Below are 25,352 nucleotides of genomic sequence, written 5' to 3'. Positions count from 1 at the left end.
TATTTTCACTTTCTATATTATTTACAGTCGATATTACTTCACTTACCTTAAAAACGATATTTTGACTGTCGATATTCTGTCCTGTCGATATTTTGTCCAAACGATATTTAAAACTCGATATTCTGTCCAAACGATATTTTGGAGTCGATATTATGTCTGTGCACCCATTTTTATTTATTGCTTGGACTTTTGCGACCCACCAAAATTGGATGGTGATCCACAATTTGGGAAAAACTGCCCAAGAAGATGCCTTGAGTCCAAACCAGAGGACTTGAACCTGTCTATGCATTCCTCCTGTTGAAAACCTAGGATACGTCTGTTGCTCCTTTATGTATGTTGCAAGTAGGTAGGCATCCCGTAAATCTAGTGATTCTAGGTAATCCCCTACTGGCCTGTTACAAAGTGATTATCTTGAAATAAACTGTTGTGAGGCATAGATCCAAATCCTTGAGATCTATGATCAGTTACATGCCTTTGTCTTCACCAGGAATTCTACTGATTATCTCCCCACTCCCTGAGGTATCTCTTCCAGTAGAACCAGTGGAAATGGCACAATAACAGTCCAGTGCATCAACATAAAAATGTGCTCTTGAAATACACTCTTCTTGGCCGGATTCCTTGGAATCGGAGTCAACAGAAAGCTTGAACTTGGAGGAATTGACTGGAAGTGGATTGCATATCCTTAAGATATTATTCGAATAATCCAATTGTCATTGATTACTTTTCAACGCTTAAACCTGAAATAGTAAAATTCACTCTCCAACTTTCATTAGAGAGTTCTACAGATCGACATAGGACTGCTGTCTCTGATTTTCTTTGAAGTCCTTAAAGTCTATACCATGCATTGTTCTGCTGTCTAGCTAGAAAATTGGTTTGATTTGATGATGATTCAGACTTTCTCTGTCTTGATCTGTCACAGGGCTTCCCATGGGTTTCGTAATATTTTGAACAAAGTCTGAATGACTGTGCATGCTTCTGATTTCGAAACAATTTGTATATCACCCCTCCATCTTCCCACCAAATAGTCTATTGCTTGCAAATGGCAATTTCAATTAACAGCATTTTTGTATTACATCCACCTTTCAGCCTCTTAAATACAGCTGTGTCCTGACTGCCACCCCACCCCCCAGCAGCCACTAAGGAAACGTTAAGATTATTGAAAGTAATATTTGAGAAGTAGTTTGCCTTTCTAGTTTCTGTGGCTGCTGACAACTGAGAAATATCCTCACCATTTGGAATCGCTGCCAAAGATTGAGAGTAATCTTTGACCAGAGTTTGTGATGTGTAAACAACATAAATTCTTACTTTCGTTAACAATTAACAGAATAAGCTCTATCCAAAGAAGCTTCTACTTTCTTGTCCACATACTTGTTCTTCCAACATCTTTAGCAGTGATGGCACCTTCGCAATGGCGGAGGAGCGTCGCCCCACTGCCTTGGTCAGAGCCAGCAAATGTAAAATAAAACAATGTTCTTACATCGTTTTATTTTACATTTGCTGGCTCTTAGCCAGTGGTGTTGGGAGGGGCGGGCCGAGGCATGGGAGGGGGGAGGAGAAGTGCTAGTGCTCTCCACTCCCTAAGCGCTCATGTGTGTTTGCCAACCTGCTCAGGCCGACCAAAACACAAATGTGGATTTAGGTTTTCTCCAGCACAGCTGCATTGAACAGCTGGGCTAGAGAAACCCAACAGGCTCCCTGGTCTAAGTAGGGCGTTTTTCCAGCCTGGTCAGACCAATCCCCGCACTGCTCTACAGTGCAGAGAATGGACAGGGAGTCTGTCCCAGGGGCTGCTGGGACCAGGCAGGGAGAGGAGTGGCGGCACGACGAGACACGATGCTGGAGGAGGCAGCAAAATGTAAGTTAAAAAAAAATTATATTGTATTTTTCACCCTCCCCGGGCGATGCGCCCGCATGACCCCACCTGTCCCACGACCCTATGTTTATGGTGGCCGCCGCTGATCTTTAGTCAAAATTGCTGTCCAAACATTTAGATTAGTTAGTAACAGGTCTAGCACAATTTCTCAGGAAGGTCCATATAACAGTTGACAATTGGATGCAACCTACCCATGAACTTGGAACTTAGGTCTTCCCTGGGTCTCTCCACTCACTCTTCATCAATCCCTGAAACACTGAATTGGTTGGTAATTTAACAACTGCAGATCTGTTAAACTGTCCAAACCAGTCTCCATCTTCACCAGCTTAGAGCTGAACGTTTGCAGACAAATAGGAAATTAAATGGAGTCTATATAGTGGATATTTAGGATCATGGGGATTCCTCTGAGTATTAGAAAACTGTTATAAGATTACTCCACAAGTAGCTGAAGCAGGAAGTTAAGTGGTGGCTTTATAGAAACATGTGGGCCCTGCGGTGAGTATTTATTTTCGGCTCTAACGAACGTTCAAACCCTATGCTGGTCTCGGTGACGAGACCCCTCAGGAAGAGACTTAAGGCCTCATTACGATGTCAGTCAGAAAGGCTCCGAACAGCATTCGGTTTGTCTGAATGTGTGTCGGAACCCGCGTTTCCAACCGACTCGGAAATATATCCGACCGACCGATTACGATAGTCGGAAACCGTTCAGACTTTCCTACTCTGTTCCAACTGGCATTCGGAGAAACCGAGTCAGTCGTAGCCGACTCGTACTGGTCTATGAACCGCGTTTCCGACCGACGTATTACGATGTTGGATTCGGACAGCCTTTCCGACATGGATCGGCTGTCGGAAACCAACTTTGGGGACCTGTAGCAGGTCCCCGTTCACCCGGAGTCCTCCGGTTGGGGTCCGTTGGGGTACCCATGGGTCCCCTCTTTCCAAACATGCACAGTGCGGCAGGCACCATGGGATGCCAGCCACAGGGTGCACAGTTTTCCACAACCATCCTTTTCTTCAATGGGAGCCTGTGTTGTCGGTCAGAACACAGGCTCCCATTGAAGTCAATGGGAGTCCAACCGAATGCTGTTCGGAAGCATCATAATCAGTCGGTCGGACTACCCGAATCCGATTTGGCCAGGAACCATTCCGACAAGCAGTTGGTTGGAATGCTTTCTGACAGGCATCATAATGAGCCCCTAAGTGAGGAGGATTTGTCCTTTTGGTAAGTGTGATGTGTTTACATACATGTGGCCAATTTGTATTTGACTGGAGATAACAAGCAAATTGAGTGAGAAATGCCTGTGGATTCCAAAATGTTGTTTAAACGTCCATTTTCAAACAGAGCTTCCACTTTTTTGTAGGAACATCAGTATATGAAATACAGAATGAATTGCATTTTTGCCATTAATTGGTACGCTTTGGAACCTTATCGACCTATCATTACATATTTTTAGAAGAACTTAGATAGGTAATGTGGTTGCAATAAAGGTAGTTCCCAATTTAGGGCCTAATTACGATGTCTGACGGAAAGCCTCCAACCAACATGGTAGGTTTATAGTTTGACCCCTGTATTAGGATGACGGCGGTCTGATTGAAACCTGCGGGGGGATTTCAACGTGGTTCCGATGGGCTTAAGGAGCCAGTTGGTCATCAAACAGACTGCATAATCCTTAAATGACAGCGGCTCCGCCATCGGGATTATGATGTCAGTTTCTGACAGCCATTCCATGTTGGCCTTTCCGACATGAAAAGGCTGTCAGAAAGTGAAATTAAGGGCCCCCTTCCCCTGGCCCTCCGCAAATTGGGGCTAGGCGGCACCTATGGGGCCACCCTCAACATCCCTGCACTGTGTGGCAGGTACCACATGGTGCCTGCCACACGGTGCAGGGATGTTTTGTAACTGCCATTTCTCAATGGAAGCTTGTGCTGCGGGCCTTTTACGCCCGCTGCATAAGCTTCCATTGAGAAATGGAGGTTTGCGACCGTACTATGGGCGTTCGCGTCAAAATACTGCGGTCGGAACCCCCGACCTGAGGTCGGGAAGTTCTTTACCGCAATTCTGACATCATAATAAGGCCCTTATTTGTAAGCGCTTGGTTTGGTAGGATTATCTGTCAAATACATATTCATCTTTTTTCTTTCCACTTCATATAAAAGAGAAAAAGTCATTCTTTAATTGTGAGCCCTATGTATATAGTATTTAACTGCATTAGATTAAACTACTTGCATGTTGGTGACTGTAGTAGGTCGGGATTATTATATCATGTAGTGTAAGGGTATTGGGGATGAGTGATATGCAACAAGAGGTAATAAAACACTGTGGGCGAGCAGGTCCTCTTACACTGAGGTCAGTGTACCTGTCAGAGTAGGTTTTCAACCATTACTTATAATAGGGCAGAGGTGTATGCTGTAGCTGTATAGTATTCTCTGTGAGATGACGCTGTAAGGTTGACCTGGTGATGGTTTTTTGTTTATGGTATGACTTGATTTTTGTTCACTTGGTGTTACGTAATTGAGAAAGATTCACATGTCTGACTTGGGACGTTACCTATTATATAGTACTTAATTTATTAAGTGACATATACATGATTGTCCTTTATTGATTGGGTTTTATTATATTTACAGGTGATTATATTATTGCCCTAGCCATCCTCCTGACTCTTTTATGGTCCATGTGTGCCCTGAGGAAGGTGGACAGCAGTTTCCGTGTTGCACGGAAACACACATTGGCACACTTTAAATATCATTGACTGGCCAGAGGATATTAACCGCGGTCACGCCAGCCTTATAACAGGGATGTATGCCTAAATCTCTAGAAGTTAAATGGATTAGAAGATAATATTGGTTGTGATCAATTGGACTATGTGACTATATATATACACTATCCATATATGTGATTATGATGCAAAGATTGTATGCTTTGGTATACTATAAAAAGTAAAAAAGAGAATATTCCATGTTTTTTCTTTTGGGCACTGTTTATACACATGCAGTAAAGTGTTCTTGGTTTTATGAGCTGTTTGAGTGGATTGAATGTGGTATGAATGCATTTGGTTTTTAATGAGGGATGGCAGGGAGTAATATAATGAAATAAAGGAAATACGTTTTTTAATGTTTTGTACTATGTGATATATATATATATATATATACACACACACACACATTATGGGCCTGATTCTGATGCGGTTAGGAAAGCATTCCCACCTAGGGCCTGATTCTGATGCGGTTAGGAAGGCCTCCTAATAGCATTTGCTCCTTCCAAATCGGATTGGGAACGTGTCTTTCCGACCCAGGGTCCAATTATGATGCAGTTAGAAACATATGCTCCCATTGAAGTCAATGGGGGTCCAACCAAATTTTATCTGGAAGCATCCAGATGCATCGTACTCGGTCGGTCGGACTCTCCCGATCCGAGTGGGTTGGAAATCATTTCCAAACCTATTCGGTCAGGAAGTTTTCCAACCCGCATCAGAATCAGGCCCTTAATGGTAACAAAATTATTATAAGTATTACAAGTTGTTGAATAGTGGTTATGGAGTTACACTTTAATAAATGACAATGTACTGATATATAGAAGAATATTTTTGACTGTTGACATTTTGAATTTGCACAAGAGGGGAGACAAGTGTTTCTTGTGTTTACTAGTTTTATCTCCTGTCCTGCTCCCCTATTCTATAGTCAGGGGCCTTTTCCTTGTTTGATTCACTAAGTTAAAGAGTCTCAAGACGTTTTCTGCTAATTGTTTATTCTAAAAGGTTCAACTATAATTAGATATCCATACTAATATTATAAAGAGAGAGCCCAAACCTTTGAAGCGGGTAATCTCAGTAACCACAGCACCAATCACAACACCCAATACAGCGTTGGAAAGGGCAGTTGCAGCAGAAGGACATAGGCTATGCAGACGGCTACCATATATATAAATTTTTTTTGCAGAGTTTTATATAGCGCGAACTTGACCCGAACTGAATCAGGGATCAGAGCGCTTTACATAGCACCAGTTACGTTACACGAGGGTACACATTCATTTTTGTTAGGCACGGGGAGATTAAGTGATTTGCCCAGAATCACAGGATGTTTGGCATCGTTACCAAGACTCGAACCCAGATCCCCAAGTCCGAGGTCGAGCGCCTTAGCCATTAGGCCAACTCCTCTATACATTTAAAAGGTAAAAGAACCGTGCCAGCAAAGTAGTCCCTTGTGGGCGTGTCTGCGTTGTGCTCTGGGCGTGGGCTGGGGGCGTGACTAACACTGGGTGCGTGTGGTATGGCCATCACATCGTGGGCTGTGGGCGTGTGCTGGGGGCGTGACAAATGCTGGGGGCGTGACAAACGCTGGGGGCGTGTGTTCGCCCTTCATGCCATGTGAGTCATACATACAAGCTCCAATTACGTTGCTGTGCAGCATCAAGGGGCACGCTGGGGGCGTGACACGCTGGGGGGGGGGTGAGAAACACTGGGGGCGTGTGTCCGGCCTTCATGCCATTTGAACGCAATTGCGCCGCATCAAGGGGCACGCTGGGGGCGTGTGCTACGTTCTTCCCTTCATGCCATGTGGGTCGTACATTAATCAGAAGATCGTCTGCTGTGACCGTGTGCTGGGGGCGTGACTAACGCGTTCACCTGGAGGTCTGGTAAGTAACGTTACTGCAGCCTCTCATGCGCGCTGTTACTTAACTCTCTCATTCAACGAAATTACACGCGCCTGCTACCATCAACCAGGGCTCTAGCCGGGCTCAGGCGGGGGGATCAGTACACTAATTACACGCGCCTGATAACATCAACCAGGGCTGCAGCTGGGCATCAAGCGGGGGAAAACGCGCCTGCTAACATCAAAGAGGCCTGCATCTGGGCCTCAAGCGGGGGAACACGCAAATTAGCATGTCTGCGGGGACAATTACTCTCCTACTCGCTGTCACTCAACTCTCTCATTAAACGGATTTACCCGCGGCTGATAACTCTCTCATTCAACGACATTACACGCGCCTGCTAACATCAACCAGGGCTGTTGCCGGGCTCAGGCGGCGGATCACTACACCAATTACACATGCCTGCTAACATCAACCAGGGCTGCAGCTGGGCCTTCTCCGTCCCTATTCTAATGAAACAAAAAATGTCTACCGCGAGATTTTAAAATAAATTGCCCTTGCCAAATACACACATTCTATTTCATACCCGGACAACGTCGGGACGGGCTGCTGGTGTCATATAAACTACGAACAGGATGTGAAAAGTTAGAAAAGAACTTTGGGACTGATTACAATGACGATGGGACCGCCACCAACAAACCATCGGTAGCGGTCCCACCACCATCGTAATGCTGAATCCCGCCCGCCACCTTAGGATGTCCACCGGATGGCTCGTGGTCGGTGAGGCCTCAGATTCGACAGGCTCAAGGAGCCCGTCGGAGGGACTTGTATTCCCTTCGACAGTGGCGGTGCCTGCCCCAGGGATTACAATGACCCTTTCCACCCGCCGTTTCATCGTGGTTAAACTGCCCTGAAAAGGCAGGCGGAAAGGGACATTGTAGGCCCGTAGAGGGCCCCCTTCCTCCCTGGCCCCAGACATGGGCCCTGGGGGCACCCCTACATATACCTGCACCATGTGTCAGGCACCACATGGTGCCTGCCAGATAGTGCAAAGAAATGCAAAAAGTGTATTTTTTGTGCTGTGACGTGTCCTGCTGCCCACAGCACACACCGCAATACAAAACATACGCTTTGCGACCACCTTCAAGACCGTCGCATTGTAATTTGCACCAATAAAAATACAGTTGGACAAAGGCCCAACCGTCATCATAATGAGGCCCTTTATACCAGAAATTAGAGACAGGGGTCATACAGAACTGTATCACCTTCCTACGATGAAGGCTGTGAGGAGGCACAATTAGCCTTTGCTTGGTGGACTTATTGGCCTGCCTACCATCACAGACAAAAATAGCAGACGCTGTTATTTTACTGAACAGTGGTTATATTGGTCAGACGAGGTATGCAAGTATGAACCACTGAACTAGACTTCTTCTTCGGTGCTGATTTTAGTTTAGTTAGCCAAAGGGGTGATGACGCGATTGTAAATATTGACAAATAGAAAGCTCTATAATTTTACTCATATGTTATAATATTATCTGTTATTCATACTTTTGGTAAATTTAATTGCCGCCATCCTGCTGATTTTTATCATAGTTGCCATTTATATAGCGTGCATTAGGATAGGATTTTAATTTTAAAAATAAATCTTTAAAATATATTCTGTGTTTCTTCATATTCTTGACTGTGCCTTTCTATGATGAAAAAGGGGTTGATCCTTGTGATATCTCATAGGATTGATGCTTACCTGAAACACATCTCTCTCAAATATTGCTTGTGGGTGCGGGGTGGTTGCAGTACCACTGGCTTTCTGACTTGGGTTGGCAGTTGGACAAATTCCTTTGTACCAGGGGTCCTAAAAGCCAATTTCTGGGCTATGTCTCTAAGAAAATAAAATCTAAAAACGAATCAGTATGACATATTTAAAGTCCAAAGAGGAACAAAAAATTATTCCTTTTTTGTCATGACAATGGTTCACTGTTCATGTAAATCTCCCTTTACATCACTGACACAGTTTTCATGCAATTGGTTTTTCAAGAGGCCCTTAAAATATCATACATTTTTTTTTCCTTTTTAAAGCTCCAATGTTTTTTTTGTTCTAAATGCCTCTTAGTCTAACACATGCAATGTTATGTTATGTTATCTTATTTTAATTTATAAAGCGCGCATATACCCGTAGGTGTCTTGGCGCTATGGACAGCGGGGGGTCTACACTGGCAGCAAGTTCTGGAATAGCCAGGTCTTCAGGCCCTTCCTAAAGGCGATGAGAGTGGGGGCGTTTCTAAGCTCAAAAGGAAGACAGTTCCAGAGCTTGGAGGTATAGAACTGGAAACTGCGCCCGGCCCATTGCACAGTGCGGATTTTTGGTACTTTCAGAAGTTTTGTGCCAGAGGAGCGGAGGTGTCTGGAGGGTCCGTACCAAGATAACAGTTTCTGAAGAAAGATAGACCCTTTATTGTTCAGGGCTTTGTAGGCTAAAGACAGTGCCATGAATTTGATCCGTTGCTCCTCTGGGAGCCAATGCAGCTTTCGAATTTCGGCGGTGACTGAGATATTTCTAGGGATGTTGAGTAGAAGTCGTGCCTCTGAATTCGGAACGCTTTGGAGTTTCTTTAAGCATTGTTTCTGAGCATTTCCCAATAGTCCGTTGCAATAGTCCTGCTTAGACTGGATTAAGGCTGTCACTACTGTTTTTCTAGATCCTACCGGAATGTATAGAATAATCTTCCTAATCTTTTTGATGAGAAAGTGACTGGCCGACATGGTGGCATTGATGTGCTGGGTAAGAGAGAGTTTATGATCCAGCCACACCCCCAGGTTCTTGGCTTTCGCTGCCGGTTTTGGGGGTTCACTCATCTCCGCTGGCCACCAAAGGTTGCCCCAATTCAGTAATAAGTTGCAAAAGATCAAAGTCTCTGTTTTGTCAGAGTTTAATTTGAGGTAGTGGGTGTTCATCCAATGGTTAATGGTGCGCATGCAGTTTAGAAATTGTGCGGTGGGAGATGTCTCACCGTAGCTTTGATGAGAGCTGTCTCGGTACTATGTTCGCGGCAAAAGCCAAACTGAGAGGAGTCAAGCAAGTCGTTCTCATTAATAAATTGTAATGTAATGTAATTATGTAGGGCCTAATTCGGATGTTGGGCAGAAAGCATTGTAGGTTTCAGTCCGACCGCCGTATAAAGATGAGGACGGTCAGAGTGAAACCTGTGGGGGATTCCGATGTGCTTCCACTCGTCAGTGCATTGGAAGGTGCCATGATTCCCCAATGACAGATGAGTCGGTCTCGTCTCTGCCGTCGGGATTGTGATGGCACTTTCCTCCTGCCCTTTCATTGTGGTCTGCCCACCATAAAAAAGCAGGCGGAAAGTGACTTTGGGGGCCCCTAGCAGGGCCCCACTCTCCCCTGGCCCTCTGCAATGGGGCATCTATGAGGCCCCCTAAACACCCCTGCACCATGTGGCAGGCACTGTGATGTTTCCAAACATCCATTTTGCTAGGGGAACTTGTGCTGCGGGCCTTTTCTGCCCACCACACAAGTTGCCATAGCAAAATGGATGCTTCCGACTGCCCTATGGGCAGTTGCATCCACATTATCTGACTGGGCGGTTCCAGACCGCTATGGTGGGCGTCCATCCGACATAGTAATTAGGCCTGTAGTGTGGCATGCTGTTCTGAAGAGCTTTTTCTTAATGGAAAACAGTGCTTCGGGAAGCACTCTTGTGTGAACACAGACTAAACATGAAACAGAAGTCAAGTTTTAAAACATAACACAGTCATTAAATAAAAGTGGAGGAACACCTTTTATTGCAAGAAGGATGCCAATGTAAACTTTTGCTGCTAAGTGGACTGCTGTATATGATGTCTACAGTTTTATTCTGGTAAGTAGAAATAACATTGTTAATAAATTCGACAAGTCCCAACCCAGGAGGGAGCAAAAGGGAAGCCAGCGTGTCCTGAGCCCCCATCTCTTCACATCTGATGCAACATAAGGACCCATGAGAGATGGGTAGGCAGAGCAGGAAGCACTAAGTTGGAATAGCACAAGGGTCAGGAACAGGCATGATACAAACAAGATACAACTGATCGGAACCCAAGGAGGAGCCAGAACACCACACCAGAAGCCCCATGCCCTGTAGGGAACAGGACAGGAGGCAAAAGGCACGGTTACATTCATGCAGACAATGGGACACAAACCATGACCAACATTGAAAAGGGGTGGCACCCTGAATCTAGACAGATCCCAACTACCCCGGAACAACACTCACATTGGACAGACACTCACTGTACAGGGAGGCCCTGAACCTCAGCTCCAAGCCTAGCAGGGAGCAAGTTTAGCAGGACAAAACCCAGGAACAGTCCCAAAGCCCAACAGCCAGGCAAGGACACTCAACCTAGTGGGCCAGCCCTGTGTAAACCCAAACCATATATGCATCCATCACGAAGTAAGGATGCATGGGGCGGCATAAATAACCTACAAAGTCTGAACCAGCCAATCAGTGAACCATGGCAACACAAAATCTCAGCAAGCAGAAACCAGGCCACCCAAATTCAAAATAGAGGTCCAAGCAGAAAGCAGGCATTTAAAGAAGACAGTAGGAATTTGATTGATGAATCTCAAACTGAGAATCAGTGACCTTTTCTGTTAGGCACAAGAGACATTCCCTAAAAGGCGTCATACTTTGGCCATAAATAAGCCAGCAGGGAGGGAGTGGCCTTGAAATAAAGGAACCTGAACAAAAAGATGTCTCACAAAGATGCAACACCATCTAGGTGCATCCTTGACATGTGGCTAAATAACAGAAGGAACAATGTACAGTACAATGCAACATTCACCATCCTACCAATCATGTAGGCACGCATATCACAAGAGAAAAACCAAAAGTGCGCTGCTCAGGAATGGGGACGAGCTGTTAAAAAGGAGGTGGAGATACACATACACTCACACACACATACGCAAACCCTCCTTCCCCCGTTAGAGAGGTAGGATAAGCTGATTCACTATTCACCTGATAAACTACCATTACAACGCAGGTATTACAATGTCATCAGCCCATACAGGACCGCCCGCTGCATTAGGACGATGGGCAGATGGTGGGTGGGCGGAGGCCGATGGACTACAACCCCTACAATGGTGGAGTTGCCTGCTCAGGCACTGCCGTTGGGATTACAATGTCCCTCTCTGCTGGCTGTTTCATGGTGTTTAGATTATTATTTTACAAAAAATACTCTTGGGTGAGGTAAATAGGGGTATTGGGTGGGGGAGTGTATTAATACCCAGGTATTAATTTGAATATCTAGATATTTACTTATTTTAATTTTTAATTTAATTATTATTAATTGAAAAAAAATAGTAATTACTCTTGGATGTGTAACACACACCTGATGGCAAGGGTTGTGAAGGAAATAGGGGGTTTGAGTGGAGGAGTGTATTAATACGGAGGTACTAATTTTAATATATGGGTATTAATTTATTTTAAATATTAACGATAATATTAATAATTACAAAACATTTGAAAAAAATACTCTTGGGTGTTTAATATCCACCCTCTGGCATGTCCCGGAATTAAGAGGTTTGGGTGGGGCGGTGTTGTATTAATTTAATACTTGGGTATTCATGTATTTTAATTTTAATATCAATTAAAAAAATACTCTAGGGTGTGTAACACCAACCATCTGGCTTGGGATGTGAGGGAAATAGGGGTTTTGGGTGGGGGTGTATGAATACTCGGGTATTAATTTAAATACTTAGGTATTCATTTATTTTAAATATTAATGTTAATATTATTGATAATATTATTGATAAAACCGAAAATAAAAAAATACTCTTTGTTATGTAACACCGACTCTCTGGCACAGGATGTGTGGGAAATAGGGATTTTGGCTTGGGGAGTATATTAATGCGCAGGCATTAAGTTTAATACCCGATATTCATTTTGAAACAAATTATAAATAATTATTAATTTAAAGAAATGTTTCGCATGGGGAGATGTAATACCTATTTAACATTTAATAAAACTGTAAACAAATAACACTCTTTTAGATGTGGAAAAATATATATTTATTTAAATTATTTAAAAACAAAACATATGAATGTATATATATATATATATATACACATATATATACATATACATATATATATTACCTACTGGCGGTCGCCAGTAGGTATATATAGTTAGGATTTTTTCTCTATGGGATTTTTGAAAATTCTATGTCTAATAACTTTGGCGTTTGTGGACGGAATTGGCTGAAATTTTCAGGAAAATGGCACATTTTGTTTCTGAGCAGCCCCTGAAAATTTTGGGGGGGTTCGTCAAGGGGGGGCCGAGAAAAAAGGGGGGTCCCAAAACGTGTTTTTAACATTGAGTTTTCCATAGGGCGGTTGGCCTCACTTTTAGCCCGAACGGCTGAATGGATTTGCACGAAACTTGGCAAAATTGTAGGGACTGGTAGCCCGATGTGCCTTTTGTAGGTCTCAATATATGTGCTCCAGTGGATTTTGAGAAATTAACGTTTAAAAAAATATATATATCTGTAACAGCGGACCGGGCAGCGCTCTGGTTCGCGGACTTTTCGCGCAACGGAGCTTTGTGAAGCGAAGCTGATTGGTTCTCCGGCGTCTGTCAACATTCCAAACAGTCCGTAGCGGCCGCCATCTTGTCTCTCGGTAGGATCGAGAGACAAGAGGAGGCCAAAGCGAAGGGGCAAATGACCATAAGGGGGAATAGTAGATCCTCGCTGACCCCCTACGTTTGATGTGGAGGTTTTAAAAGGGCTCCGCGGGGCAAAAAAAAAAAATAATAATAATAATCGAACGGCTGAATGGATTTGCACGAAACTTGGCAAAATATTAGGGACTGGTAGCCCGATGTGCCTTTGCTAGGTCTCAATATATGTGCTCCAGTGGATTTTGAGAAATTAACGTTCAAAAAAAGATATATATCTGTAACAGCGCTCCGCTTCGCGTACTTTTCGCGTTACGGAGCTTTGCGAAGCTGATTGGTTCTCCGGCGTCTGTCAACATTCCAAACAGTCCGTAGCGGCCGCCATCTTGTCTCTCGGTAGGATTGAGAGACAAGAGGAGGCCAAAGCGAAGGGGGAAATGACCATAAGGGGGCATAGTAGATCCTTCCTGACCTCTTAGGTTTGATGTACCATTTTGTCAAGTTTGGTGTAATTCCGTTCAGCCATTCAGGCTGTAGACGTATGTAAATGTCCTATGGAAAATTGCATGGGGAAAACACATTTGAAAGTGTTGAAATTTAGAACCAATTAAAATGTTACTTTGGTTTTGTATTTGTGTGTGATGAAAGTTAATTGGTTATGTATATATGTCAAATGAGAGGAAACCACAGCCATTTTGTGATACTACTGTCTGAGGTACATTTGTGAGGAATTTTTGGTGGTGAATTTCTGGTGTTTGATTTACACAGTACTAACACTTCTGCTACTTTTAAAAAGGTGAGTTGTTAATTTGTAAGGGGAACTATGTTGTACACTTGAAGATAATTTGAAAAATGTTTTCTGTTATTTATTTGCAGTCCTTCTGTTATACTAAATACTTGATGAAGGTAGTTTTATATTATGTATTACTAAAAACGATAAATGAAAGTGATTATTTTTTTCTGCAATTTACAGCAAGCAATTTCAAAATAAAATGGCTCACAATGAAGAGACCGTGGCAATTTCTTTTGACTTGTCCACTACATTGATTGAAATTGAGAGCACCAATAATGAAATATTGTCACAAGGAGGACATGACTTGTATGATTCCATTAGATTGATTGAAATGGACAGCACCAAGAATGAAATATTGTCACAAGGAGATGACTTGAATGATTCCACTACATTGATTGAAATTGAGAGCACCAATAATGAAATATTGTCACAAGGAGGAGATGACTTGTATGATTCCATTAGATTGATTGAAATGGACAGCACCAATAATGAAATATTGTCACAAGGAGGAGATGACTTGAATGATTCCACTACATTGATTGAAATTGAGAGCACCAATAATGAAATATTGTCACGAGAAGATGACTTGAATGATTCCACTACATTGATTGAAATTGACAGCACCAATAATGAAATATTGTCACAAGGAGGAGATGACTTGAATGATTTTTTTGATCAATCTCTTGATGGCGAATTTATCGAGTGTTTGGAGACCATAGAGTTACAAGAATCATCATTGGAGACTTTTAATGAGGACATTGCTGATGAGGACATGTTACTAGTTCTTTCAAATTTAGAAAATTCTGAAGAATAAATTTATATTTAGAAATCAAAAATTGTTTGAGACATTATTCATTTTTATTTTTAATTTATGAGGTTGTAGCGAAGTGATTGTAGTATAAAATGAGACTTATAGTATAGAGTGCAACATTTTTATGTTACATGGTAAGTTTACTCATATTTACTTGCCTTCTGCCACTATATTATCTCCAATGTGTATTTGACATCTCTTCTTCATCTCCGGCCTCCTTTCTCTCACTGTGTGTCTCCGATGCATCTTATCGCTGTTATTTTGTGTAATTACAGAAGAGAGTAAAATAAAATAGTTCGGAACGTGAAAAGGGGGCAAAGTAGAGTACTCCTCACCCCTAGGCCTTTTTAGGCGGTCCCAAAAGGATCAGTTTCTGCTTTCCTGAGAGATTATGGTATGAGTTCCATATACCACAATAACTTGCATTACAACATGCAAGATATCTATCTCCTATTACCAACTTTTGGAGATATTCGCGCTAAGCGCGAATATCTCCAAAAAGTAACACCTGCCCTGAGCAGTTCTTAGCCATGTTATCCAATGGGAGGTGGATAACATGGCTAAGAGCATTAGCTCGGTAATGCATGAATATCGCTGAGTTTTTAGCGATATTCATGCATTGCGGCCGTTTATTATCGCATTTGCGATAAACCTTGATAATAGCAAGGTTTATCTTCGATAATTTCTGACGATGCTTAGTGGTAAAAAATTGGTTGGTAAGCATCGTTAGCGATAAATATCGCTTAACTTTGGTAATATGCCCCAACGTCTGTTAACGTTCGATTCGAAGGAAATGAGGAAGTGTTGAAAAACATTGTCTGCGCCATCTTGCCTTTTTTGAAATGCCACACTTTTGTCGTGCACGGCAGCCATTTTAGATGTCTTGACCAGACCCACTCTCTGCACGCTGTCGATTCGTAGCATGGTTCCTCACCCACGCAAGCATCTTCCCTAGGCACTGGTCACCACCGCTCTCTGTCTTATGCATGGGCAATAAACCTCCCCCCATCTGCGCTGCTCTTCCCTGAGAATCACACTCTGTGCCCGCCCGACACCTCCCTTTCGCCCTATTCACTACCGCACCCTCTGACACTCCTCTTTCTCTGTGTCCGATTGTCCAGGCTATCAGCTAGCCCTGCAGATGTAGTTTATGGCCCCAGCTGTAAAGAATCACCCCTCTTCAAAGGAGTTATAGTAGATCAAGGCCCACCCCTGATGAGATCCGTCACACCACACGTGTTCCTACTATCTGAAAACCATCCTGTATTGTGATTGGGGAGGGGACCGAGCCTGAAGCGGAAGATTCCAGGAATGACTCTTTGTACATCAAAGTTTTTACAATTATGTGTCACATTAAAAATATATAGCACTCCAACAAAGTAGTAGGAATATAAAACTTTAATAACATATAAATATATACAAGAAAACAAAAACAGTAAAAACATTTAAACAACGAAGAGACCGTGGCAATTTCTTTTGAATTATCCAATAGATTTATTGAAATTGACAGCACCAATAATGAAATATTCTTGTCAGTAGCGGTCTGTTGTGCGAATAGTTCCAAGGCAGCAGAACGCGCTGAAATCTAGATGGCACGAAAGTGATGTCTAGTAAGTTGCCGCCCAGCAAAAAACGGCGTGGGGCGCCGCGGGGGTGAGTGAGTCCAGTAGGCACCACAGCTATTCTTACCGGCATTGCAGAATTACTGCTGGGGACAATGCCTGTGCTGTAGCAGGGTCACAGCAGAAACAAAAAGGATTCTGTTGAAGATGTTGTTGGTTTTCAATTTGAAAACAGTTCTGGTGTCAACTGCTATGCTAATGTAGTGGTTAATGTTTTGTTTTCTCTAGAAAATGTAAAAGAGGGGGAGGCAGTCCAAAGTTCCGTTAAAAGGGCAAAGGAAAGGATCGGTGGTTTGAACTATCAGTCAAAAAGGGGAGGGGGTGCAATAATTTTTCCTACCGGGTCACACTGTGCTTTCACCGGAAGTGAGGTCTGCAGGATTCTAGTAATTCAAAGTGAGGCTGGCGCCAGCATGGGAGCGCCGACGTCCCGCGGATACAGTTTCGTCACTCCACGGGCGATCATGGCAGTCATTCCCCATCGGGGGTCGGAGACTCCCGCGGCTCCTCTAGAATTTTCAAGGTCGTGGAGGACTACGGTGGTGGAGTCAACCAGTGACCGGGCCATTTCTTTATGCTGGGCCCGCTCTTGCCAGGTCGACCGCCATTTTGAGAGTTCGGCAGCTACCGGCGATCGCGGGGTCACATGAGCGGACGGGCTCCACCCTGCCGGGCGAGACGTTGCAGCATGGCCACAGTGGAAGAACCCTTTTCCGGGCGCCTGGAGCGCTGAGGGTGCAGCTGGGAAGCCTCCACCTGGGGAGGCAGGAGAGGCCTGTTCGCACCGTCTCTCCCTCCCAGTGCACCCCACGGCGTCTCGCTTGAGATTTGTTATGGCCGGACCAGGCGATGAGGACGAGGGGGGGGGGGGGTCGGAGGCATGTGCAAGACATCCCCCCCCAGTGTTGTCGCAGCCATTATAAAAGAAAGAAGTGTCCCGTCCGTCTTCGGGCCGGGCTTCCGGTGGATGTCGGCCGGACGCCCCTGGCTCTGGCCCCATGAACGGGTTTCTTGGTTTATCGGCTGCAGCCGGATCCCGTCGGCCTCGGCCCCCCGACCGTTGGTGGCCGGACCGGAAGAGCATGTGGCGGGACTACCTGCAACTCTCAAGGGCCACCGCGGCCGGACTGGGAGAGAGAGGGGAGGGTCGAGGAGACATTCCCCCCCCCTGCAACTGTTCAGCGTTGTAAAGGCAATCCCCTGGCCGGGTCCCGCTGGCCTCGGCCTCTCCTCCGGCTACACCCTACGTTAGGATCTCCTGGCCGAGGCGTGGCAGCAGGACCTGCCTTATATGGGCTGCTCCCGGCTGGGCGTAGCCGGAACCCTGCCCCACCTTGGAAGTTTCCAGAGTGGGGGCGGATGTTCTACTGACTTGCATTTTCCCTAGTCTATCGATTTTTTTGGCGTGGCAGGCGGTGGGACAGCGAGGGGTGATTTGGTTTCTCTTACTGTTTTTCTGGTCTCTCACCACTGGCATATTTTAACGTTTTCTTGTTTCTAGGACATTAATAGGTTTTATCATTACGTTATGTTATCGTTTCTTTGTTCGTTGTTTAATAAAAGTTCATGTTCATCAGTGGCCTACTGATTTTCGTTTTCCTATTTTTTTCTTTCCAGGTTGTTTCATGGTAAAGTTTCTGTTAACAGGATACAGTGATCACTTCGTTATTATTGCATATGTCCTTTTCACTAGGGGTGCTCTCTGGTCGGGCCAGATGACGTATCTCTAGTAAATGGTCCGGGTGAAAAAGGTGCATCAATCAGTGGGGAGTAGATAGGCATGACAGATTACAACGGGGGAGAAAGGTCCGCATTACGTACCCTTTCACTACTTGCAAAGATTTTCCTACGTTTATTTGCAAACAGGGAATACCTCCAAAAAGAACTAATTCCCAAACAGTCAATGTTCGGACAATCAATCAATCAATGAGGAATGAAATAGGTACGACGTGTTAAAGGCTTGCGTTACCTACCCTTCACTATCTGCAAAGGGAGAGAGAATATTCCTATTCTTCCTCGTTTGCAGGTAGAGAAGATCCTTAAGAGAATTAACTTCGAACAATTCAATGCTCGATTGAAACAATCAACAAGGGGTACTGTGAACACAAATGAACGCCGCTTATGTACATACGCATTGCTATTTTCAACAGGTTGTTCCTAATGTTTCTATTTTAGCGAGGTCAAAAAGAGATCCCATTAGTGGCCTACTGATTTTGCTCGATTCCTTTTGTTTTTTTACACGATTTTTCGCTATCTGCAAAGACTAAACAGAGTATTGCGACTCTGTGCTTGTTTGTAAATAGAGAATGAACCAAAGAGAACAATCAATCAAATGGAGAGAGAAGCAGGCACGACGGATTACAAAGGGGGCAAAGGGCTGCGTTAACTACCCTTCACTATCTGCAAAGAGAGAGTACTCCTAATAGAAATGAGGGGTGGGGGGCAGCATTCAAAGCAGATCAGTGTGCATAAACACGAAAATGTTTTTACTTACCACGTACTTGACATTCGACAGCTTATGATATTTGCTATTAAAAAACCATTGAAATTCACTGAAAAAACCATAGGTTATAGACCATATATAGTTAGGAATTAGCATTTACAAAACCTTGAAAATTCACTGAAAAAACCATAGGTTATAGACCATATATAGTTAGGAATTAGCATTTAAAAAACCTTATTTTACTCACACAAAACCATTGAAATTCCATATATAGTTAGTTGCACTAACTATATATCGCGCACCCGCAATCCACTGCTGATCATGTCACATATTACATCATTCATGACATGGTCAGTGACATCACTGATGACATCACTTATGACATCTCAAATGACATCACTGATGACATCACTGATGACATCTCATTTGACATCATTCTTGTGCTAATACGATAAACCTCTTCAGACTCTAATATAACCTTAGATACACTCAGTGTATACAGACACTCACACACTGCCACTCATCCATGGAGTTACTCACACACCCAGTCAGTCATGCAAAGAAACAATCTCACCTCCATTTCTTCAACTATACAGTTAAACACACCTTACTTATTGAAACATATACTAACACATATTTACTCTCTTATACAATCCCTGATACAAGTTCACAATGATCGATACAACCACTCACTCATTCAGTGGCTCTCATGCACAGTTATTTATATATGCCAACTCTCACATGTACTGTGTTTTACATATGTACTTACTATGACATGTAGCATTGAGATATCCATTCACTCATCAATACACTCATGCACACAGTCAACTGCCCATGTAGCTGTTTCCACATGCACTCTTGAACTCATACACCTAGTGAATAAACTGCTCACACATCTATGCATAGAGTCTCACACCTTCCAGCCACCCCCACACAAACTCAATCTCCCATAGAAATACTTGGGCAACCAATTAATAACACATATAGCCTCTCGTATAGCTAATGATCAACACATGCAGCAGTTTACAGAACAACAGACATAATGATGCACAAATTAAGACAGTTTAGTCACTAACCCATGCATTCAGTGAGACACATTTAATCACTCACTCATACAGTCAGTCATGCACCTACTAAATCCTTCATCCAGACACTTATACATCCACTCAAGACATATTTTAACTTTACAGAAAAATACAGTCACTGGATGTTGTCATCAGTGATGTCATCAGTGATGTCATTTGAGATGTCATCAGTGATGTCATCAGTGATGTCACTGACCATGTCATGAATGATGTAATATGTGACATGATCAGCAGTGGATTGCGGGTGCGCGATATATAGTTAGTGCAACTAACTATATATGGAATTTCAATGGTTTTGTGTGAGTAAAATAAGGTTTTTTAAATGCTAATTCCTAACTATATATGGTCTATAACCTATGGTTTTTTCAGTGAATTTTCAAGGTTTTGTAAATGCTAATTCCTAACTATATATGGTCTATAACCTATGGTTTTTTCAGTGAATATATATATATATATAAAACTTTCTTTATTTTACAAAATATTTATTAGTGCAATAACATTCTGCAAACAAATCTAAACATATTATATAGTTTAAATTATTTTTAAAAAATACATTCTTTACAAAATCATTTTATTAACATGTAATTGTTTTCCTTTTTACTTTCAGGGTTCACATATGCCATTGTGCATCTGTTTATACAGTCGGTGCAGGGTCGCGGTCAAGATCAGAAGCAAAGAAGAGCTTCGGTCAGATAAGACAAATTTAATTTATTAACAGAGATTATGGGTGTGGAATGCTTTATTGTAAGGAGAGAGGAGGAAGGTAGTTAGATGCATGTTAGTAGTAAGATGTATGTTTTGAAACCACTTTTTCATTTCTATGCAGCTAATGGTTGCAGGCCCACGTCAGGTTGATTGCATTTTTTTTCGTTTTTTGGTTTAAAAACGAATTTAAAGGAAATAAGAAAAAAAATCGTAAAACATTTTTTGCGATGTGTTTTTATAAACTTAGTATACGGTATTCACGCACTGACAACATGTGGGCGTAAGGACAAAATGGATGTCATGGATCGGCTATTGGATTTTGGAGACATTTTTAATTTTTTTCCTGGATGTTTTGTTTAATCAAAACATTTTGAGTATGTGCACCATTGGATTTTGCATCATGTCGATTTTTCATTTTAAACTGTTATGGTTTTAACTAACTATACAAGAAACGTATTACTTACTTACTTACAAAATGAATTTGTTGTTGCGTTTTTTTTCAAAAAAGCATATATTTTTAGGAAGTTTTGGGGGGTTTGCATTTTTTCAGTCTGCACAGTCATTTTTCCAACAGTTGTTTTGTTGGAAAATATGGGGATGCCAATATGTGTCTTTTTTGTTAGTTTCTAACAGAATTTAGATACCTTCATGGTATATGAATTTGTTACTTTGGGTTAGAGGAGTGCTCAACACTCTTGGTGAAAAGTGGTTGTTTATAAATCACCAAGAGTTGAAGAAAGGAGACAACTTCAGGTAAGAAGCCTGACATTCCTTTAATCAAAAAAAAGAATTATAAAAATGGCAAACAAATTTCTACAAAAAAATGTAAAACAGGCAACTAAGGGGTCGATTACCATGGCGGACGAAAAAGCATTCCGACCGCCTTGGTAGCCTAAAAAAAACTGTCCACATTGTACAGCAGAAAAAGCGGCAGTCAAATTAGGATGCAGTGCAGGAAAAATCCGACTGTGGCAGTCGGATTCCACAAAACTACGCCAGTAACATCCGGAAAATCAGTAAATCCGATTGCGGTGGACGGTAATGCTGCTGAACGAACCAAAAAGGCCGATCCACCAGCGCAATGACCAGAAGTGAAATTAGGATAAGATAGCGGAGCCAGCGGAGCGATCAGTTGTTTCCGACCACCGGGGTCGTGCGAAGAGATGAATGGCAGAGCTGGCCAAAGGATCATTGTATTCAGAGCGCTGCGGTCACGCGGAAAATGGAATGGCAGTAGAAAGCAACCACACAACAAGGCTACCAAGTGTGGCTGATTGTTTTGTGCTGGCTCCAAAAACATTTCACACACCCCAATAACACATCCCCATGGCCAAAACAAAATACAAATCCCATGTCCACCCAGAAAACACACTTGACATGAATATCCCATTCATACACACCCACATAGCTGAGTATAAAAAAACCTTCCCTGCCCAGCATCCTTTGCACAACTCCAGAAGTGAAGGGCCAAACATCACAGCACAAAGGAGAGGCAAATCATCACACATCACAACCACCCACACCAACACACACCTCACACATCTCCACCACCACCTTCCCACCTGCACTTGTCACCTATTTGCACATCACACACCATGGCACAGAAACAAATGCCAAACTTCACAGACAATGAGTTGTCAGTCATGGTAGAAAAGATAATCAGAGTAGAATCACATTTGTTTGGAAGCATGGTCCAACAGACACCAGTAGTAAGAAAAACTAAAATGTGGGAAAGGATAGTCAACAAAGTAAATGCAGTAGGTACCACCCTGCGCACCCTGCGTGACATCAAGAGGAGGTGGCATGACCTCAAGAGCAGGGTGAAAGAGCGTGCCAACAAGAACCATGAGCTGGCTCAGAGGACTGGCGGTGGCCCTCCCATTCCACCACTAACATTCACTGAATGGGAGGAGTAGGTGCTTGCCGTACTGCATCCAGAGAGTCTCACAGGAATACCCGGGGGAGAGGAGGCTGGTAAGTACCAACAAATGTCTCCCAATACATTGCTATGTACTGTCTTGCACAACTAGAAAGCTACACTTCATAGAACTAAATGCACTTACGTACAACACACTCTTCCCAACACATGTCTCACAGATCTAACATTCCCTTCCTCTGAATCACCCCAAAGGTAGCTAGCAATATTTCCATAGGGGCATGTGTACAGACAGCCAGCACTACAACTCCCACCAGGCCCCCTTGTCCCACAGCTGAGCAAGATGGAACACTCCCCACACCCACAACCACGAGGCAGCCATTTCCCTCCACTATGTTACCTAACAGGTAGGTAGTCAGTGGATGCACCCTGTCATCCTTCTCAAAATGCATGGGGCCATATGACCACACCATCCCTCACATGTCAGCCAACTCGTGATAGTTTCAAAAGTTACATAAAGTGTGCAGCGAGCTAAGCACATTTAACTGTTACAGAAATTACATATTGCCTCACCAATTCACATGTGAAATAAATTCAGGGCACAGTCATGCACAGCACAGAATGCAATGTGTAAGTGCCATGTTGTCAGAGCATGAAGGCCCATATGAACCCAAAACATACACGGTCAATCTGATAAACAAACAAAAGTACATGATATGAAAGAACATTTGTAGCATTCCAATGGCTAGTTTTTGCACAGCTGAACTGATTCCATGAAGAGTAAACAAAAATGACACATTATCAAACATTGATGGGCACCAAGTTGGTAGATGACATGTTCTTATAATCACACAATCTGTACGTGGCACAGGGTTTCAATTTACATGCCACACTATGGACAAGTAATGTAGGTACCTCAACATCATGTCATGATGCTCATTATCTTTCAGACATACCAAGTGATTGCAATGTAAAATGTTTGGTGTATCAAATGTAACATCCAAAAGTCTAACACCAAGCTTGTGGACTCCACTTAATTGACATTTTTATCTCTATTCAACAGGAGATGCATTAGCAACTGCAGCTGAAAACACCGCCAACCAGCAGTCCCCCCCCCCTCCCCCCGGAACGTGAACTCTCTCATACAGATTCCCTACGTTTCTGGGATGAGGAACAACAACCTGGCCCCTCAGGACTGTCAGGGCGCACTACATCTCAGGGCCTCATTGTCCCCACCACCACCACAGTGACAACAACATTGCTGACCCCTGCTACAACGACCTGTGCGGCAGCTGCCTCCACCATCACCACTGCTGTCTGCAACACTCTCCCTGCCTCAGTAGTTACCAATACCACCACACAATCCGAGGATGCCAGAAAGAGTGTGCGGGTGCATCGAGTCCCCACGCCACAGGTCCGTGGCAGCAGGGCAGGTGGGAGGGCAACCGGGGGACAATCACAGGAAGACACTGAGACAGAAGCCCTGGCCACCGTTGCAAGAGTCCTTAGTGCATATGAACAGAACCATGGACAGATTGGCCAGATTGTTGAAGAAGTGTGTGAGCTCCGCCTGCTGCTGAGGTCCATGGACACATGTATGGGCCAACTTGTGGATCTCATGGGCCAGCTTGTGGCTGTTCTGAGGGACAGACATGCGGCTCAAATGACGGCTCAACTCCCTTCCATTGGCCAGTTTGCTGATACTCCCACCACCACAGTTACGGCCACAGTGAGGGGTGAGCTGCAAGACAATGACTCCTCAGACACCACTGAGCCTGCAGCAAGGGACCCCCCTGCCAAACGTAGGAGGGGACGTCCGAGAAACACCACGGGAGGATCACGCGGCAAAGCACCAACCAAAGCCAAGTCCCTGGGCCAGCCATGATGGCACTTGTGTTTATCCAGTATTGGGGTATCTTTCATAGATTCACATGCCTGAATCATTCCCCGTCTTCGTAGTGGGAGTCCCACGGTACATAAATAACAAAGTAGTAAGTACTAGATAATAGCTTTCCATAGGCTATTATGATAGCAGCCATCTTTTTCTGTAGCCTATTAGTCTCCTTTTACAACAAGGACCAAACTGAAAACTCAGCCAATCAGGACCCAGCACCCTCTAGAACCTTCCCAAGAGAGACTGAGTTCCTCAGATTTCCACCGCACTTCGTAGTGTAAGGGAGTCTCCCTGAGCTCTGCTCAGTTTACTTCAAATTTCTCAGATAAGTCTTTCTTAAGGATTTCTTTGTGAAGAATGTCTGATAAAAAGGGATTATTCGGAGCCTGTAAATCCTGTGGGAAGAAGAGGGTGCATGTAGATGATACACATAAAAAGTGTATGGCAAAACGTGTAAAATTTGCTGCACCTTCTCCACTAAGACCTTGAGGGATAGAGAAGGAAGGATTCTGCTTTGGCTGAAGAAAAGACAATCTGCTTCTTCTGATGTGGCAGCGACACGTCCTCTATGTCGCTCAAAAGGCCCAGGTCACCTGAGGGTCAGGCTGAGGAGAGGAAGAAACAATCTAAAACCTCTCAAGCGCCTAAAGAATCTCTTAAAAAGGAGAAACAACCTAAAATCTCTTCAGAGATTGGCTCCCCTCAGATTCCAGCATCTAAGAAAAAGCCAGAGTCTTCTGGCCATTCTAAAGGTAAAGGCGGCCACAAGTGCTCATCAGGCGCAGGTTCACCATCGACGCCTGTTCCTACTTCAAGGACGACCACAGTGAGTACCTCGTCATCGAGATCGTTGACGGCGTTTACCACATCAACGGTGAGCTCTGGAGGTTCTATACCGTCGAAGCTGCCCTTGTCGTCGACTACTGTGCCGTCAACGAGAATCAAGACCACATCGTCGACAAGCCTGTCAGTGAAGCCGTCGACAAAGAAGACATCGACG

General features: G+C 43.7%; 1 long non-coding RNA gene across 1 annotated transcript in view; it reads left to right on the top strand.

The window, feature by feature from the left end:
* Positions 1 to 1,572: 1,572 nt before the first annotated feature.
* LOC144783064 (uncharacterized) overlaps positions 1,573 to 25,352 on the top strand; it is a 44,507-nt gene continuing 20,727 nt past the window's right edge. The window contains exons 1-2 of the long non-coding RNA XR_013601382.1: positions 1,573 to 1,855; positions 20,485 to 20,564. This is a non-coding gene — a long non-coding RNA (uncharacterized LOC144783064). The remainder of the gene's footprint in view (positions 1,856 to 20,484; positions 20,565 to 25,352) is intronic.

This window comes from Lissotriton helveticus, chromosome 9 (assembly GCF_964261635.1).
Source record: "Lissotriton helveticus chromosome 9, aLisHel1.1, whole genome shotgun sequence".
Taxonomy (NCBI): Eukaryota; Metazoa; Chordata; class Amphibia; order Caudata; family Salamandridae; genus Lissotriton; species Lissotriton helveticus.
Note: the sequence above shows the minus strand (reverse complement) of the source record. Positions and strands in the feature narration are given on the sequence as shown.